Source organism: Bubalus bubalis, chromosome 2, assembly GCF_019923935.1.
Source record: "Bubalus bubalis isolate 160015118507 breed Murrah chromosome 2, NDDB_SH_1, whole genome shotgun sequence".
Classification (NCBI taxonomy): domain Eukaryota; kingdom Metazoa; phylum Chordata; class Mammalia; order Artiodactyla; family Bovidae; genus Bubalus; species Bubalus bubalis.
Window position 1 is genome coordinate 99,269,869 of NC_059158.1, and position 19,048 is coordinate 99,288,916.

General features: G+C 43.1%; 1 protein-coding gene across 1 annotated transcript in view; it reads right to left on the reverse strand.

Moving 5' to 3' along the window:
• Positions 1 to 6,503: 6,503 nt before the first annotated feature.
• The window catches only part of KIF5C (kinesin family member 5C), a 159,461-nt gene continuing 146,916 nt past the window's right edge, over positions 6,504 to 19,048 (reverse strand). The window contains exon 26 of the mRNA XM_006054098.4: positions 6,504 to 10,265. The gene's annotated coding sequence lies outside the window, so the exon portion shown is untranslated. The remainder of the gene's footprint in view (positions 10,266 to 19,048) is intronic.

The window sequence follows — 19,048 nt, forward strand, 5'->3', positions numbered from 1 at the left end:
TCCAACCTTCTCATCTCTCAGGTGAGAAGCAGCCCCAGGGATCAGCTCACTTGGAATCACCTTCCAGCCCGCATCTGCCAATCAGCCAAGCCCTCACCCCACCCAAACCAAGGGAAAGACATGTTTCTCCCTGCACAACCCAGCTTTGCACAAGGAGCACTCAGCGAACAAAACAGCCTCTTCTTTCACGAGGAAAATAACATGTGCAGCTACCTGAGGGCTAGCTCGTTAAATCTTAAAGGAGCCTAAACCTGTCTTGCCAGGACACCCCCCTCCAGCACCCACATCCCTCAGTCCAGCCATCCCCCTCCGCACACCCCCTCCACACAAGTCGTATCTAGCACTGCTATTTGAACAGCTGAGGCTATTCAGCTAACACTCCCAAGTGACATCCTACAAAAATGTCGATGTTTTGTCCCATATTCTAAAGCCACAGGCTAATCAGACCCTGAAACAGAGGACTTAGGTCTAGTGCCATTTCGGTGTGTGAGGCCCACGGGGGACATGCTTCTTTTGGGGCTAATCTTGGCAGGTGCTGAGTCTGAAGCAAGAACAGGGCAGGCGGCAGCTGCAGCAAGAGTGGCTATGTTTCAGGAATGCCCAAAAAGGTCAGCCCAAGAAGGATCAGACAAACCCCAGAATATTCTCATCCTGACTGGTGAGCTTCCCTCTGTGCTTACCAAGGGCAGCCAAGGATGCATACGTCTTTGGGGTCTTGATGTTCACCAATCACAAAGTCCTGATGTAGCAAAAAGTTGAAATAACCTTCCGAAAGTGAGCTGAGCACACCTCTCAAATACAAGGCAAGCAGGAAAAATTTCCCACGTGGCTGGCTGTGGCTGTGCCATTTCCCTGAGAAATGTACAAAGACGCAGCTGGCCTCTCAGGCCTGTGCTAGACCCTGAGGCTGGGCAGCAAGTCAGCTCTTTCATATTTGTCCCTCAGTATTGTCTTGTAACCTCTGGAGGACTGTGGATCAGTGTGAATCTGCTTGGCTGTCTAAAACGTATCAGCTGGGGATGAGCTTGCCCTCTTTGGCTTTGTTTCAGAGAGAGCACTGAAGCGTGGACCACAAATGCATGGGTCTGCTTACAGAGTCGTTGGCTACAAAAATGCCCAAATGCCTTTGTTGTTGTATTTGTAAACCAAGCAAGAGGATCTTGATTATTCTAAATTTACTTCTTACTTCTGAAATCAACACAAACATACTTTTTAATTTGCTAAATGAGAAACTAAAATACCAATGTGGAGAAAATTCTTAGTGTAAAATCAGAATTCTGGTACCATGAACACACCAAGCAAAATCTGCTTCAGAACCTTTGCACTTACTGTTCCTTCTGTTTGGATTTGTCTCCAGATCTTTGCAAAGCTGGCTCCTTCCCTCATTCATGGAACTGTCCCCGACCACCCAAGCCACGTAGTATCACAGCACCCTGTTCTGTTTATAGCATTTAAATGTTCCAAATCATTTTAGAAAGTGCTGTTCACTGGTTTATAATGTATCTCTAAGAAAATGAAGATTTTGTGTCATATACCACCCCTCTCCAGCTCTGAAAACAATGCTGAGTACAAAGTAGGTACTTAAATCTTAGCAGAAAACTTAATGAATGCTCACATTTTTGCAGCAGGCTCTGAGTACATCACATGGAGGTGGCAGCTGCTCCTGTATTTTGCTCCTACAAAGATGCTTCTGGGTTGTAGGCACTTAGCACTAGCTATAATTGCTGGGAGTCTGAATAGACTTGACTCATGATCTAGTGTCAGGACATTGAGTGAGGCATACTTACAGGAGTCCTCGGAACAGCCACCAGGCACAGAGATAGAAACTAGCCTCAAACCCCACTCACTGCAGTTCTCAGGAGGTTCTCTCCCCATGAAATAGCCTAAGAGCAGACTTTCCCCAAAAGAAAAAGAGGGTGGAGCAGTAGGAAAAGCAAGGACCCTAAACAGACAGCTCCAGTGAGATTCCATTTCACTGGTGGAATCCAATGATTCCCAGGATCTCACAGTCTTCTCTCCTGCTCAAAGTATCTGTGATGCTAGGTGAAGGCTTAGCTGGTGTCCAAGGAAAAAATACCTTCACTTGGGAAGTATTTGATAATAACTATTAAAAACAAGACAACAGGCCCCTGATGGAGTCACTTATTCTTAAGTCCCATGTCACCAAACCAAAAATGGGACTTAATTTCAGTTTTGGCTCTCCCAGAAATGGAAGCTTAAATCAGGCAATAGGGAATCACCTGACCAGCATTCATTAGGTCATCTGCCTTACATGTCCCTGCCATCCCCTAAAGGAAAGTGACCTTGCAATAACCAACCTGCTTTTTGCCTCTCTGCTCCCGTTACCTTCTGCCTATAAAAGTCTTTCACTTCATACATCTCCTTAGAGCTTCTTCTATCTGCTAGATTGGATGCTGCCTGATTCATGAATCACTGAATAAAGCCAAAAAGATTTACCTTTTGAATTTTATTTCAATGTCACAATCCCATATATTTGAGTGGCATTTGTGTAAGATGCTTGCATACAGTTCCTCATTGATGCTCACAACAAACTGAAGAACGGAGGACAGTGGGCTACAAAACTCCCTAATTCAGGTATGGAGATGAGGTTGTTGAGATGCTACACAGTTAAATGGGCTGACCACATCCCAGAGTGGTTCCCTGGGAAGTAGAGCCAGGTCCAGGTCCCAAGTCCGTCCTTCTTTCATGACTGACTAGCGTCACTGCCAGATGGCCCGTGCTTCAGCGGTATTTTGCTCAGAAGAGGGCATTGCAGGCTAGCGAGGACACCAGGGCTGCTGGTTGGGGTCTGGTTAGCAGGTAGCCAGGTTGGCACTGGCTGAAGGAATTAGCATCGCATGACCTAGACATACCTGCCTTGGGCCGGCCCTTCCCACCCCTGCAGGAACCCAGGAGAGGCGTCCTCAGACAGAAGCACAGGGAGTCTGTGATAAAACAGGGTTTCAGGGGGACCCCACTACCTCTGTTCCTGCTCCTTTCTGTAGTTGGATGTGCATTTGCATGTGTGGTATGATTGGCATGTTTACTTTTCTAAAACTTAAAACACTAAAATGAGATCCTATTAATCATCATGACAGGGCTGGAGGTGAGGTACAGGGCAGCTATTATGAGCATGGGTCCCTGAGAGCCTTCTTCGAGGCCTCACACAGATCTATGGATGAGGGAACCTACCCAGGGCCCCCTCAGGCCTTCTGCTTGAGCTGGCTCAGCTGGGACAAGAGAACCCTGCTCTTCTTTTAGCTTGAGAAGTCAAGGGATATAGGTCGTATATTTTTAAATGCAACCAGAGATAGCGTCCTAAAGAGAAAAGTCAACATGGGTAAGTGAAATTCTTACTACCTACAGTTTGAAAACCGTGACCCAAGTGACTGCTGCACTTCCAAGAGAGGCATCTCCGTTATTTCGATTGCTTAGTGGCTCAGTGATAAAGAAGCCACCTGCCAAGGTAGGACATGGGGGTTAAATCCCTGTGTCAGGAAGATTCCCTGGAGAAGGAAACGGCACCCCACTCCAGGATTCCTGCCTGGGAAATCCCATGGACAGAAGAGCCTGGCGGGCTACAGTTCATGGGTTAGAAAAGAGTCGGACACAAACTTAGCGACCAGACAACAACAATCCTTTCCTAGATGTTTTAGATTGCTTAAAGTAATTCAAATAACAGTAAGATCTCAGATTCCCATGAAAGGAGAAAGCACAGGAAGTTGCCAAGTAAGAAAACTTTGTATAAGTTATTTACAAAATGATTTCTGAGGCTGGTTGCTGATTTTCACTACACACACACACACACACACAGAGCACTGTTCTGAGAACGTATTACTTAGTATTACTTAATTAACAGTATTACTTAGCTGTGGAGAGTACACTTCTTAGGATCAGTCCCCCTGGGTTGCAATCCTTGCTTCTCCTCCCAGCTGTGAGACCTTGGGCAAGTTAATTAACCTCTCTGTGCCCATGCCCTCCCCACTGGAGACAATGGTGCCTACCTCATGGGGTTATTAGGGGGATTAGATGGATTAATACATGTAAAGCACTTAAAACAGTATCTGGCACAGCACCAGGAGAGTCTCTCACCTTAATCCACTACCAACTGCAGCTTTCCAAGCATAGTGAGGTTCTGGGACTGGCACACGTTATTGGCAAGTTTGCCAATCTCCTTCATCTCAGGTATACATTCTGAAGGAGTAAAGTATCATTTTTTTTTTAATTTTATTTTATTTTTAAAGTTTACATAACTGTATTAGTTTTGCCAAATATCAAAATGAATCGGACAATTTTTTGAAAAGCTGTCCTACAAGAATGATTTGCAGTCTGGTCATGGGTAGGGGTGAAGGTTTAGAGGGTCCCGGAAAGAGAGGTTCTTGGCAATTGGTAAAGAACCCACCTGACAAATGCAGGAGATGCAAGAGATGTGGATTCAATCCCTGGGTTGGGAAGAGTAGGAAATTTCCTACTACCCCTGGAGTAGGAAATGGCAACCCAGTCCAGTATTCTTGCCTGGGAAATCCCATGGACAGGAAAGCATGGCGGGCTACAATCCATGGGGTTGCAAAGAGGCAGACACGACTGAGCACACACAGAAATAGAGGGGGCTTCAAACAGAACCTCCTTCAGCACTGGGGAAGTGAAGCAGGTGGGAGTTTCCAACCTTTGCATCCATGGTGCATTGTCAGGTAGAAAGACCCACAGGGGTTACCTGCGAGTCTTTTATGATTTTGAGCCCAACTAACCACACGGAAATCAGTGTTTGCTCTGGGGATTGGCTAAAGAACCGCCAAACACCAAAGGGAAAGTAAAAATCCCATGGCTCAGGATGCCTTTTGTCAAGTGAGCCCACATTTTTTTCATCTGTTGTGTCATCTGAGAGATGCCTCCCACTCCTGTTCAATTTACTATGTACATAAGACAAATCACAAGATGTAACCTGTCACAAATGCTGGAATTAAAGCTGCCAATACACACGTCACCAGTAATTGCCTCGGCAGATAGCTTCCGCTCCACATTCTCCCACAGACGCTTCAGCTCTGTAGCATTTCCAAGGCACAGCCTGAACACTGCTCAGAGCTCGATGGAACAGGAAACCTTGAGGATGGCTCGCAGGAGCCCAGGGAACAGATGGGGTTCATGCAGACCTACTGTATTGCAGAGCCGCTGGTCCTGGAACCTAGAGGTCGCCTCCAGTGGTACTGAAATGTGCTGTATAAATCAGGTCCTTTTGAGGGGCTGCTTTCCCATCTAAAATAAATGCGCTTCAGCCTAAATATTCATCTACCACTTTTGAAGTTTTACTATTTAAGTTACCTTTAACAGTCTTGTAACTGCCTCTTCCAAGTTCTCTGGAGAACGACCAATTCAAGGAGATGGATAAGACATCATAAAAGCATGTCATTTGCAGTGCCCTGAATTCTACTATAAAGCCCTTATTTGACATCCACCTTTCCACTTTCAATTGATAAAAGCAGTTTACTGGCTGGCTCTCAGGCAACATTAACCAAAGAACGAATGAGGGTTTTTACATACACAAGGCCACGCACGGCCACAGAAGGTCAGTGACCCAAAGTAGGGCAGTCTCCGTGCTAAGAAAGCAGATAGAAATAATCCTGTGTCCTGCCAGTTGTTATTCCCCAATGGTTTCATACTCTGGCATCCTCTCACAAGATCTCAGAGCTGTAACATTAATAGTAATAATCAGTAAGTTAGGGATGTCCCTGGTGGTCCAGTGGCTAAGACTCCATGTTCCCAATTCAGGGGGCCCAGGTTCAATCCCTGGTTAGGGAACTAGATCCCTTAGACCACAATTAAAGACCTTCATGCTGTAACTAAAATACCTCACATGTTGCAACTAAAGATTCCACCTGGGACTTCCCTTATGGTCCAGCAGCTAAGACTCCACGCTCCCAAAGCAGGGGACCTGAGTTTGATTCCCAGTGAGAGAACTAGATCCCACATGTGACAACTAAGACCCAGCATAGCCAAATAAACAAAACAGTAATAATCAGTAGGTTAAAACAGGAATTCAAACACCTCAACAATTGTCAGAAGATGCCAATAACCTTTCAATGTATGCAGAGCTCCAATGCATTAGTTGAAGAATGCCCATGAAGTAAAATATATTATTAGAACAAATCCTTTCTTGGACAAGAAAAAATTCAGAAATTCAGCTAATACATTGGTCTATCGCACCAACTCATCATACTTTTTAAAAAGTTAAGATACTTACTGACATCAGTGGCCGTCTTTTCAGTGCTGAAGAAACAAAGGTCAGGTTTTCTTGGATCCTCAATGAAGGAAAAATTTAAAAACAGACATTCAAGCAAAGCAAAAGACAAAGAGGTAAAGGTTGACTTTGCTCAGGCTTTGAATTCGAGCCCTGCTCCCTGAAATGAACTCCTTCGAGGCCAGAAAATGGCCCATCCTCACACTGGCATTGAGGACTGCAAGGAGAGTGCCTTTAAGATGACTCAGATAAGAAAAAACAGACCAGCCAAAGTTTAATTCAATTTTATTTCCACTTTTAGTATTTTTCAAATTATACAACATGCAGTCTGCCAGAGTATCCATAGATCTTCATTTTAGAACCTAGAAGATAACCAAAATTGTCCATGGGCCAGGGGAGGGTTACTTCCAGCTCTTTTGTTACATGTACTATATTACAGCATCATAACTCGATACAAACTGCCATTCTCCCCCTCACACCACCAAAACAAATTCATCCACAAGTTTTTTTTTTTTTTTAATGAAAGCTACTGTACAAATACATAAAGCCCAGAGAACACACATCTGCAGTACACACAACATACTTTACAAACTAGACATGGATAATTCTACAGAATTGCCCTATTCCCCTTATATCCACACACAGTGAAAAGTATTTAAACTGATGAACAGATTTGTAAATATGTAAGCAGACTTCACGGAATGGTGCTTCCTTCGGCTGTTACCTTGACCTTATTCAGGATTTTTTAAAAAGTCTAAGCTGTTAATGTTCAGTGAAGGCATTTTAGACTATGACGGTTCCCATAGCTTGCTTAAGATATGCAGTGTGAGACAACTTAGAAGTGAAATCTTACCCCAATCCCCTACACCTCCTACCCCCTGCCAACAAACAACTTCCCTACTGGGTCATAAAGGCAGAGTCTAAATGTTTTCTGCCCGGCTTAAAAAATACACTTCAAAAGGAGACTGTTGAGAATTTTTATTTGCTTTCAGTTATTCCTCCAGGAAAATAGAAGTGATAATCTCCCCGTGAGTCTTGGAGATGGCTTAGTCTGGCCTTTGGACAGGAAAATCACTTCCCCCTGTGAAAGTAGGGCTTCAAAAACTCTCTAGATGGATGCTACATTCTAGACAGTCCTTTTTACTTCATTTATCCCAATATTTCTACAAATTCTAATTTTCTTAATCATATAATACTATTTCCTTTAAAGTCTTAATCCACACTTATTGTTTTCCCTACTACCTGCCATTCCACAAGGCAAATTGTACAGCATTGGAAGAGATGATGCATTTATACAGAATTCTCCAGTAACTGACAAAAACCTACTTGGCATTAATATATTTTTGTCTCCAATCATAAATGTTGATATCTCAAACAGCATTCCTCTAATTCAACAATCCACCATCCTGCAGGGAGAGATTATCTGTAGAAATCATCTGGTTATTCCCTTTTAGCATCAAAGAGTAAACTTTCAAGAATTAGCTTGAAATATAAAATTATTCATAGAGGAGAAACACACACACACACATACACACACTCTAGCAAAAAGCAGCATACAACCAAAACATATCATCATAGGCTCAGCCATTCACAAACGTAGTTTTCACATCTGGAGTACAAATGTAAAGAATGGTAGTCTAAGAAAGTGAAAATTGCATAAATGTGGCTTTTAACAAAAGTGATTCTATAAAGTATATCGTCCTGATATTACCTTATTAAGCAAAGTAACATTTAGGGATTCATTTGATTATACTGCATAATCCATTCCAATGATCTGCCTTTTAGTCACAGGGTAGGAAAGTTAGTTTAGAGGTCCTGAAAGACTGAAGCTAGGTGAACTGACTGGCTGATCAGCAACTAGCAGAATCATCTTTAAGAGACATCAAAGCCAACTTTCTCTATGAATAAAAGTGAACTGAATTTCGTGAATCCCTGACAGAGGTCAAGAAACATGGAACTACAAGTGAATGTTTCTTTTAGAAACATCAACAGGTCAAAGACACCTTTAGAATTAGAAAGGGGGTGACCAGGGAAAAATGACTTTGTAAAGAATCTAAAATAATCTATTACCAAGAAAATCCAAAAGGAAGAATTCCTCACCTTTGCTCAATTTCCAAACGCAGAGTTATACAGTTGCGTAAGACAGCATAACCACAACAGTGATTATGACAGTTTATTAACTGGCAATCCTCTTAAGGACCAATTTTAGCTTCTAAAATCAGAGGCAACCATATTAACAGCAAGGTTATAATCTATGGCATATGTTATTTATTATCTGATAAGGTTTGTCTAACCTGCTGTACAAGGATCTTTCTGTCAGACGGCAAATAGCACTGAAGCACTATCAACAATGTTAAAAAAAAATCAAACAAGAAGCTTTAAAAATGTAAATGAATGCAAACCTGTCATTCTTATGAAATAAATACTTCAGTGGAATTCATCCTCTTCTCTTGCCTTACTACCTGCCCCTCAAAACAAAACACACATAAAGTGCAACATTTAACAAATAAATTAAGTCAAAGAAGCTTTGCTTGGTTAGAGAAATTTTACACAAGAAGTTTGAAAATCAATTCGCTCTTTAGTGCTTTTTATACATATGCATGCGCGCACACACACACGAACTATCTCCCACCCACCAGCAATGAGAAAGCGCCATGTCTCTCCCGGCATAATTTCATTCCAATGGGGAAAACAGCAGGGCTAGAACCAGCTCACTCATCCCAGGTCGGCACAAGCATAGGATGAGTTCTTTCAATGAGGTGGGTTTGGTCATCGTTGACTTAACCCTCAGATTTACCCAAACAAGTAGCAGCACATGAGACTAACTGAAGTGAATCCTTGTCAGTTTCCCTGGAAAATTTACTACTTGGACATTGATCATTTTAATATGCACAACTAGAAATAAAAGTTGAATCAGCTTTAGAGTCATGTATTTGAATGAAACAACAGCTGAACTGAAAAATCCACCCACACTGATTTCTTCAAATTCTGCCTAAGAGAAACCTATCTATTTGCTGCCAAAAAGAGAACTCACCTGAACAGTCAGTAAGGATGGATTAATACAACAACATTCATAGGCACAAAAATATGTCACTTTCCCTCTAGGGCTTCTTTTTCAACTGCTGGAACGATCCTGGATTTCATCAGCAGTATCCCCACCAAGCTTACAATGGTTCCCTAGAGAAGAGGCCATCCCCTAAGCGAGCTCCTGTGTTCAGGGAGGAGGAAGTGAGGAGGGAGGCAGCCCCATTTCCACTCATCCAACTTTGCAGTATTTTCAACACGTCTGAAGGAATGATGTTTTACCTGGGCTGGCTGAGACTAGTCACTGCAGGTTCAGTAACAAGCAGCTCAGAGGTGAATGCTATGACTTTTTCCATTTACATAGATGTGTCTGAATGAACCCTGTCTACATTGCTACTGTCAGATTGTTTTTCTGCCTTGAACAAATATGCTTTGCATTTTAAAGGGTTCCATACTAAAAGGTGTATTTTACAGATCCAAAGATGTGACCAGGGTATTCAAAATGCATCTTTGGGGTGACTTGTTTTGGAAAAGTGTTCAGAATGAAAAATTTAAACCCTATAGCAGCATTTTTGTGTTCCCTAAAAATATAAAGTAATGTGTTTATTTTACAGGAAACCAGACAGTTGTGGTGGTGGAGCGGGAGTCCCCACCTCCACGGCACTTGGTTGTTCCCCCTCAGGGAGTGGTGTTTGCTGGGACATGGCTGCCGAGAAACGAGTCTTCAAGAACCACCCAGGGACCACCCAGTGCCCCAGGCCCAAGGCCAGAGAAACGGGTCCCAGGATTAAGTGGGTCTTCTGTCAGCGTTCCCTTCAGATTTCTTGAGAAAAGTCCAAGCACGCATCTGTACACAGAAACTCTATACAGCTCAAATATCTGAAACTGGTGTACTGCAGATGGCTGGGGTAAGCAAGTGTAAAAGAAAATGGAAAGTGTAGAAGGGAGAAAAATAACGGAACTGGTGATTAATGTAGTCCTTGACATGCTACGTGGAGAGTCATATCTGTTGAAAGAGAATCAGAGAGAGAAAGAACATAGGAGTTAGAGAACACAATAGAAATTCACTCTTTAGGGGGGAAAAAAAAGTTTTAATTTTAGATATTTAGACCAGAGCTGTCCCAACAGAAATACCATGTGAGCCACACATTTAATTTTATGAATACATGTTCAGGTGGCCACGTAAGTAATTATTAGAGATTGAGATGTTTTACATTAAAATGTTACTACTGAGATAGTTCACAGTCTTTTTTGCCAGTGTTTGTCAACTGGTGTGTTTTTGCACTTTCCATACATCTTAGGGTGGGCTTGGCCACAAGTCAAGTGCTCAGAAGCCACCTGTGTGCTGAGCAGTGAGCCTACTGGACAGCACAGCCTCCTACTTCGTGCTTTTGCTCCAAGACAATAGTCTCTTCCCTAATGACTCAGATGCTAAAGAATCTGCCTACAGTGTGGAAGACCCAGGTTCAGTCCCTGGGTTGGGAAGATCGTCTGGAGAAGGGAATGCGCTACCCGCTCCAGTATTCTTGCCTAGAGAATTTCATGGACAGAGGAGCCTGGTGGGCTACAGTCTGCCGGGTCACAAAGAGTTGGACATGATTGAGCGACTAACACTTTCACTTTCACTTTTCACAGTGTCTTCCAAAAGTCAGTGCCTATTGAAATGACAGATATTTGGAGAAAGAGAATTCATTTTCTCATTCCTTGGGGGAACTCAAACACCAATTCTCACTTGCCAGCACTTGAAGACATCCAGGCAGGTCAGACACACCCCCTCAAGCCAAGCTCTCTCAAGGCAAGAGACTCCCAGTCCTGAAAGGCACTGTTTTGTCTCCCCAGGGCGATGAAGTTACGCAGTAGGCCCTCTCTGATGTCACTCCACGTCCCACTAGATGTTCATCTGATCACTGTCGAGTCTCCAGGATGAAATGTGACCAGTTCTGACTCAGAAGGCCTTCGTCAGCCTTCGGACCAACTCCAGTGAACTCTACTTTCAGCAAGAAACAAAAGTCTCAACCTCCTCACACCAGCTGGAAGCCCCGGTCTGTCTGGGGTCCTGCCTGTGGGTTTTGTGCAGAGATCATGGTGCTTGTGGGGTGGGGAGTGGGTGACAGGAGAGCTTAGTACAGCCTCATCCTTAAGGAATACACGGGAAGTGCCAGGCACAGGAAATGTGACAGTCACTAAGAAAAACCCAACTGCTCTTTTGATTCTAAAAACTTCATGTAGATATATAATGGAATGCTACTTGGCCATCAACAAGAATGAAGTTTTGCCATTTGCAACAACATGGATGATGGACTGGGAGAGCATTATTAAATCAAGTAAGTCGGACAGAAAGACAAACACTGTAATGCTATCATTTATACGTGGAGTCTAAAAAACAGAAACTAGTGAACACAACAGAAAAGAAACACACGCACAGATATAGAGAACAAATTAGCAATTGTCAGTGGAGGGAGGGAAGGGGCAGGGGCAAGACAGAAGGAGGGGATTAAGAGGTACAAATCACCATGCAAAAAATAAGTAAGCTACAAGGATATACTGCAAAGCATAGGATATAATAGCCAGTATTTTATAACAACAATAAATGGAGTATAAGCTATAAAAATTTTAAATCACTATGTTGAACACTTGAAACTCATATAAGATCATAAAGCAATTATACCTAAAAAAAAAAAGAGGGGACTTAAAGTGGACACACATCTGTTTTTGCCCCAAGGAGCCTTACATTCAAACTTGGTGCTCAACTGTGATCAATATCTCAGCTTCCTACTACAACGCTCTCTCCCAAATTTTTTTGTCTTCACTCTCCTGATTTATGAGTTATAATATTGTAAGCAACCTCACATATTTTGTATAAATAAGTAGGATATAAACTATAAATAAATGGGGAAAAAATCAGAGTGTGGAAAAGGGATTTTAAAAGTAGATAAGAGCAAAGTAGGTGGTGAGGGAAAGGGAACAAAGAATAAAAATTGAGTAGAAAAAAAGAGAACACATTCCTTTTTAGAATATTACCTCTTTCCCCACTCAAAAAATAAATAGTCAGGGAGATCATACGATAACTACCATTTCTGGTTCCCAATAGTGCAATTGCTCACAATTACAAAGCTGCTGCATTAAAAATATAAAGCCATCTTATATTCCCGTCATTTTTAGAAGTCAGATAGATGGAGAGAGATCTGTTTTTGGAAAGAGCATCTTTACCAGAGGAGACTCTCTGGTGAGACTGTGTGCTTTATTAGCACCAGAAATGAAAACCCTAAGAGCATAGTCAGAGTTGTCATTTAAATCTATTTTGAGCTGAAAACCAATAGGCTCAAGAATGCTTTCTAAATAGTACCTTTGAAATGCCCATTTCACTTTCCTTACAGGTTCATTTTTCCAAGTGATCTCAGAATCATTCATGGGTCACCCTGGTCAGATGAGGCTGCTGTCCTGCGTGCCTGCAGGAGAGACTGAGCACATACTTTACATGTAGGATTATGGCTTAACGTGATGACTGCAGCCTACCCGTGTTGACAGAGCTGAGCGTTAGACACACAGACTCTACGGGGCGGCCCCAATAACTCCAGCGGACCATGAAGCGACACGATTTCCATAGAAAGCCTTTCACTCAAATCCCCCAGCTCCCCTCAATGTGCAAGCTGCTGCACGTTTTGGCTAACAGTCTGGAAGAAACGGGGGGCTGCAAAGGAGGCCCAACCTGCTTAGTTTAACTGCCTCTAGGAGATAGAAAGGGAACTAAAATTGTGAGGGGTTCTGAAAGGAAACACAGCAACTCTACCAAGAAAACGCCCTTTATTACTTAGAGGTACACCTTTTTCATCCTGAGTTAAAGATCTTCATGGGCATGTATGCCAAAGTAGTCTTTTCCCCAGGTCCAAGGATGGACCTGGATACTCCCATCCATCCCCTAACTATCTGGATGTTCACCTCCTCTGACAAACTCCGGGGAGAAGACAGATATAACATTTAGAGGCCAGTGGGTTAGCCCCCCAAAAAACCATTTCTGACTTCTGAACAGAGACTGGCCATCCAGATAGCTTGGTGAATCTTGAGAACCCAGCACTGTTGACCCTCCTTAGATGGTTCAGAGGAGCCACTCACTCACCTAAAAGCATGCTGGACCAAGCGTTCCGCTACTGGACTGTCCGTGGGCCTCTGCATCACTGGGGATAGTAACTCAGAGTGGCAATGTGTGACCAGATTGAGCAAGAAATAAAATCGCCTTCCTTTAGAAGAGGTGGGGAAGGTTGAAGAAAGAAACTAATTATATATGGGTTTTGCAAGAAGCAGTTAGAGACTCCCCCCCCCCCACCAACTTTGGCTTTTGCAATTGCTTGCAATGGATTTATGCTTAATCCAAATACATAATTTTATCTTTCCTTTTGCCTTTCTACAATTCAGTCCCCACATTGTAAGAATTACCAGTTGTATCAGATGTACCACTGCTGAACAGAACCAAATTTGTCCCATGGGGGCACTCGTGCAACCTGCTGTTGAGGGAGAGTTTTACTTGCTCTGAATTCGTAACTCTGAGAAGCGTACCACTGAGGAGAGTCAAGTCCAGTGACTGTGCTGGAGATGAAGGAAGGAATTCTTTCCCTCAGCTCCTCCATGATCCCCCCCTCGGAAGGCACAATGCTAGTTTCAAAGTCCCAGGTTACACCAGTGCTGTCTGCAGTCACTTCTTTCCTTTCTCCCCCAGGTCCTGCTTCACCTACTCCTTTTAGGCCTGTCCCCACGGCCATAACATTCATGGTCTAATTTGTCAGGGTCTAATTTTTTCCAGATATTCTATTGACTTTTCACTCTACTTTCACATGATCTCATTTAATTCCCAGCACAAGCCCCGTGATAAAGGTACTCTGGTCGTAACTTCACGCCATGGATTTTTTAGCTGTTAAACGGACAGGAACCTTGTCTGGAGGGACAAGGCTGGATTTGCTTCATATATTTCAACTGAAACAATCTAACTGCAGCAGACAGAAGGCCTGCAGCAGATGTGAGAAACCAACTGTTGTCTTTTATGTTTAGTAAGAGATCTGCAAAAAACTAAAAAAAAAACAAACAAAAAAAAACCCAGTGCCATTCTAAGTTTTTTGTTTGGGAAATTTATTACTTTTCATTAAAAATGGCATTTGTTAATATAAGTACTATTTTAAATGTTTCCATTTTTAATATACTACCAATCAGTAGATACAACTCAGAAATATTAATATAAAAGCTCTTTGAGTTCACCAAGCTTTTTAGGAATGTCAAAGGTCCTAAGGTCAGGAACCTTGAGAACTGCTGCAGAGCAGATCAGAGCTCTCAGACCAGGATCCCCCACTAACAAGTTGTCAAGATCTTGACGGGTCACTCTGCCTCTCTGCAGGATGTCGAATGAAGCGGGGTGCAGGGTTCACTGGGGACTATCACAACGCTGTAAATTAGCTATGAAAAGTGCTAACCACTAGGTCATGCCCAATCTTTGCGACCCCATAGACCATATCCCGTCAGGTTCCTCTGTTCATGGGATTCTCCAGGCAAGAATACTGGAGTAGGCAGCCATTCTCTTCTCCAGGGGATATTCCAGGACCAGGGATCGAACCCAGGTCTCCTGCATTATAATCAGATACTTTAATCATCTGAGCTACCAGGGAAGCAACTATATACTCCAATATAAAATAAAAACTAAATTAAAAAATAAATAAAACTTACAAACTTTTATAAAAAGAAGAAAGAGAAAGAAAAACAATTAACAAATAAACTCACAATAAGATCCTGAAGTAGTAAAACCAGAAGAGGTAGCACTACCCTGCAACGACTGTCAGTGATCCAGGGAATGTCACATAAATCAGAGACCCAGGGGTCAGGACAGACTCCTGAGCTCTTCAATGGCTTTCTGTAGTTACATTCACCTGGGTGACCCTGCTATAAACTGCAGAAGTGCTTTTCCAGAGCTGTTTTCTTTATGCCTCAAAACATGAAATCACAGTGGTTAATAAAAAAAAGCATCCTTAAATGCACTTCAAGAGCCCAGTTAGTGCCTTCTGGCTCTACCACCACGATTTTGCCTAATATTTTATCAAAGTGTATCAAAACTTTATTAAATAGGATATAATTTCTAGACTTCATATATATATATATATAGTTTTTAATATGTGTACAGTTCAATTCAGTTGCTCAGTCGTGTCCAACTCTTTGCGACCCCATGAATTGCAGCATGCCAGGCCTCGCTGTCCATCACCAACTTCCAGAGTTCACTCAAACTCATGTCCATCGATGAGTGATGCCATCCAGCCATCTCATCCTCTGTCGTCCCCTTCTCCTCTTGCCCCCAATCCCTCCCAGCATCAGAGTCTTTTCCAATGAGTCAACTCTTTGCACGAGGTGGCCAAAGTATTGGAGTTTCAGCTTTAGCATCAGTCCTTCCAATGAACACCCAGGACTGATCTCCTTCAGAATGGACTGGTTGGATCTCTTTGCAATCCAAGGGACTCTCTCAAGAGTCTTCTCCAACGCCACAGTTCAAAAGCATCAATTCTTCGGCACTCAGCTTTCTTCACAGTCCAACTCTCACATCCATACATGACCACTGGAAAAACCATAGCCTTGACTAGACGGACCTTTGTTGGCAAAGTAATGTCTCTGCTTTTGAATATGCTACCTAGGTTGGTCATAAATTTCCTTCCAAGGAGTAAGCGTCTTTTAATTTCATGGCTGCAATCACCATCTGCAGTGATTTGGGAGCCCAGAAAAATAAAGTCTGACACTGTTTCCACTGTTTCCCCATCTATTTCCCATGAAGTGATGGGACCAGATGTCATGATCTTAGTTTTCTGAATGTTGAGCTTTAAGCCAACTTTTTCACTCTCCTCTTTCACTTTCATCAACAGGCTTTTTAGTTCCTCCTCACTTTCTGCCATAAGGGTGGTGTCATCTGCATATCTGAGGTTATTGTTATCTCTCCCAGCAATCTTGATTCCAGCTTGTGCTTCTTCCAGCCCAGCGTTTCTCATGATGTACTCTGCGTGTAAGTTAAATAAGCAGGGTGACAATATACAGCCTTGACATATTCCTTTTCCTATTTGGAACCAGTCTGTTGTTCCATGTCCACTTCTAACTGTTGATTCCTGACCTGCATACAGATTTCTCAAGAGGCATGTCAGGTGATCCAGTATTCCCATCTCTTTCAGAATTTTCCACAGTTTATTATGATCTACACAGTCAAAGGCTTTGGTATAGTCAATAAAGCAGAAATAGATGTTTTTCTGGAACTCTCTTCCTTTTTCGATGATCCAGCAGATGTTGGCAATTTTATCTCTGGTTCCTCTGCCTTTTCTACAACCAGCTTGAACATCTGGAAGTTCACGGTTCACATATTGCTGAAGCCTGGCTTGGAGAATTTTGAGCATTACTTTACTAGCGTGTGAGATGAGTGCAATTGTGTGGTAGTTTAAGCATTCTTCGGCATTGCCTTTCTTTGGGATTGGAATGAAAACTGACCTTTTCCAGTCCTGTGGCCACTGTTGAGTCTTCCAAATTTGCTGACATATTGAGTGCAGCACTTTCACAGCATCATAGTGACAGAGTGCGCTAGGCTGCGACGGCACCAGAGCAGCCTAGAGGAGCTACCCCACTCCCAAGGTCAGGGATGGCGGCTGGAAGGAGGTACCCCACGTCCAAGGAGTGGTGGCTTTTCGGGCACAGGAGGGCCGAGAGGAGCTACTCCATGTTCAAGGTCAGGAGGGGTGGCGGTGAGGAGATACCCCTCATCCAAGGTAAGGAGCAGCGGCTGCGCTTTGCTGGAGCAGCCATGAAGAGATACCCCACGTCCAAGGTAAGAGAAACCCAAGTAAGACGGTAGGTGTTGCAAGAGGGCATCAGAGGGCAGACACTGAAACCATAATCACAGAAGACTAGTCAATCTAATCACACTAGGACCACAGCCTTGTCTAACTCAATGAAACTAAGCCATGCCATGTGGGGCCACCCAAGATGGGCGGGTCATGGTCTGACAGAATGTGGTCCACTGGAGAAGGGAATGGCAAACCACTTCAGTATTCTTGCCTTGAGAACCCCATGAACAGTATGAAATATGTGTACAGTCCTCAAAATAACAGTGTTCAGCTACATCAACACTGAAAAGCACCTGAGGTCTTTGGTTCATTTTCACTGTATTTTCAACTGTATGCTTTCCTTGTCATGAAAATCTGAAGCATTAATATATGCATATTCTAGATTATCTAGCTGACTACCTTGTAACCAACTTCAGCCCCACACCTGCTTTATGCCAAAACCAAGTTGGTGCTTCTTGTCACAGCTTTTATCATCTTCAGGTAAAATCCAGACAATGGGAAGATGAGGCATTCCAGCAATGAAAAGACAGAATGACCTGAAAGCAAGGGGTGATCCTGCAGTGATTTTTAACAGAAAAAGAGGGTGAAAGAATTGTCATGTCTTGACACACATGACGAAGTCCACCGAATGCAGTACTTACTACAGTCACATTGCACGTTGCTCTTTATTTTCAGCAAAAGACTGTCATTGTTAAGTTAGTAAAGCTTAGTAAAGGTTGGTAATTTGGATTTTTGACTTTTTAAATCTACTTTGTAAATCTTTTTCAACTTGATAGTTGTGGAACATCTACCAGTTTAAGGAGTGAACATTTTTTTTTTTAATTTGCACTATAATAAATAAATAATAAATAAAATTTAAAACTGTAATAAAATAATTTAAATTAACTACAGGAATCTGTGAGAATTTTATTTCCTTAAAAGTACTCTATTTACTACTCAAGTTTGAGAAATAAGAGAGGAAAACCAAAAAACGATGGATTCTGCCTCAAAAAGCCTTTCAGAAAAAGGCCGAGCTTTCAGTAATGCCCCACTTGCGCCATCTGGTGGACATACTGGAACCAGTGCCCACCGCACAGCAAAGGAAGCAATCCCAGCTCCAGGGCCCTGGGTACCAGGCAGCTGGACAATTACTGAAACGGTGTCTACCTTAATTAAACGCAGGGCCTGGAATAAGCACTCAGCACTACCCAAGAGGCCTATTTCACACCTCTCTTCAGCCTGCAACCCCGTGTCCCCCAACCCTCTCAGCAGATGACTTGACTTACTTGCACAGGAAAACAAGCACTAAGATGAGCTCCGTTTTCACCTCCCTGCATGCCCCATTTACCAGAACTTTCTATTCTGCCTTGGGTACAGCGTTGCCTTCGTTTATGTTCAGATCAAAGCACCTCACAGGAAGCCAATACTCTCTACTGTAATTCTCCCGGCTGCAAAGTTATCAATTTCCCTTCTGAGTTGGATTATTACCATCACTGTATAAATAAGCTGTAAGAGCTGCCATCTTAAAAAAGAAAAGCAGGGATTTCCCTGGTCCAGTGGTTAAGAGTCCGCACATCCATTGCCGGGGGCACACAGGTTCGATGCCTGGTCAGGGAGCTAAGATCCCACATGCTGTGGAGTTCGGCCAAAAAAAATTGGAAAACAAAACAAAACAAAACAAAAAACACAAACCCCATCTTAATCTCACATCCCTTCATTTCTCTGCTGCTTCAAACAAAACTCCAAGCCGCAAGCAGGTACTGACTAGGTTCCGCCCCCCACCCCCACCCCGCCACACACACACTCTCTCTGCTCCATGCTGCCCCCTTGTGCTGAAGCTGAGGTTTCTGCCCTCAGGCCTTCAACAACCATCAGGCTCTGTGGTTATCTCCCTGGAGCTCTGAGCAGCCTTCAGCACAGCTGACCACCTCCCCTTAGGAGCCCGGGCCTCACTCTGCCT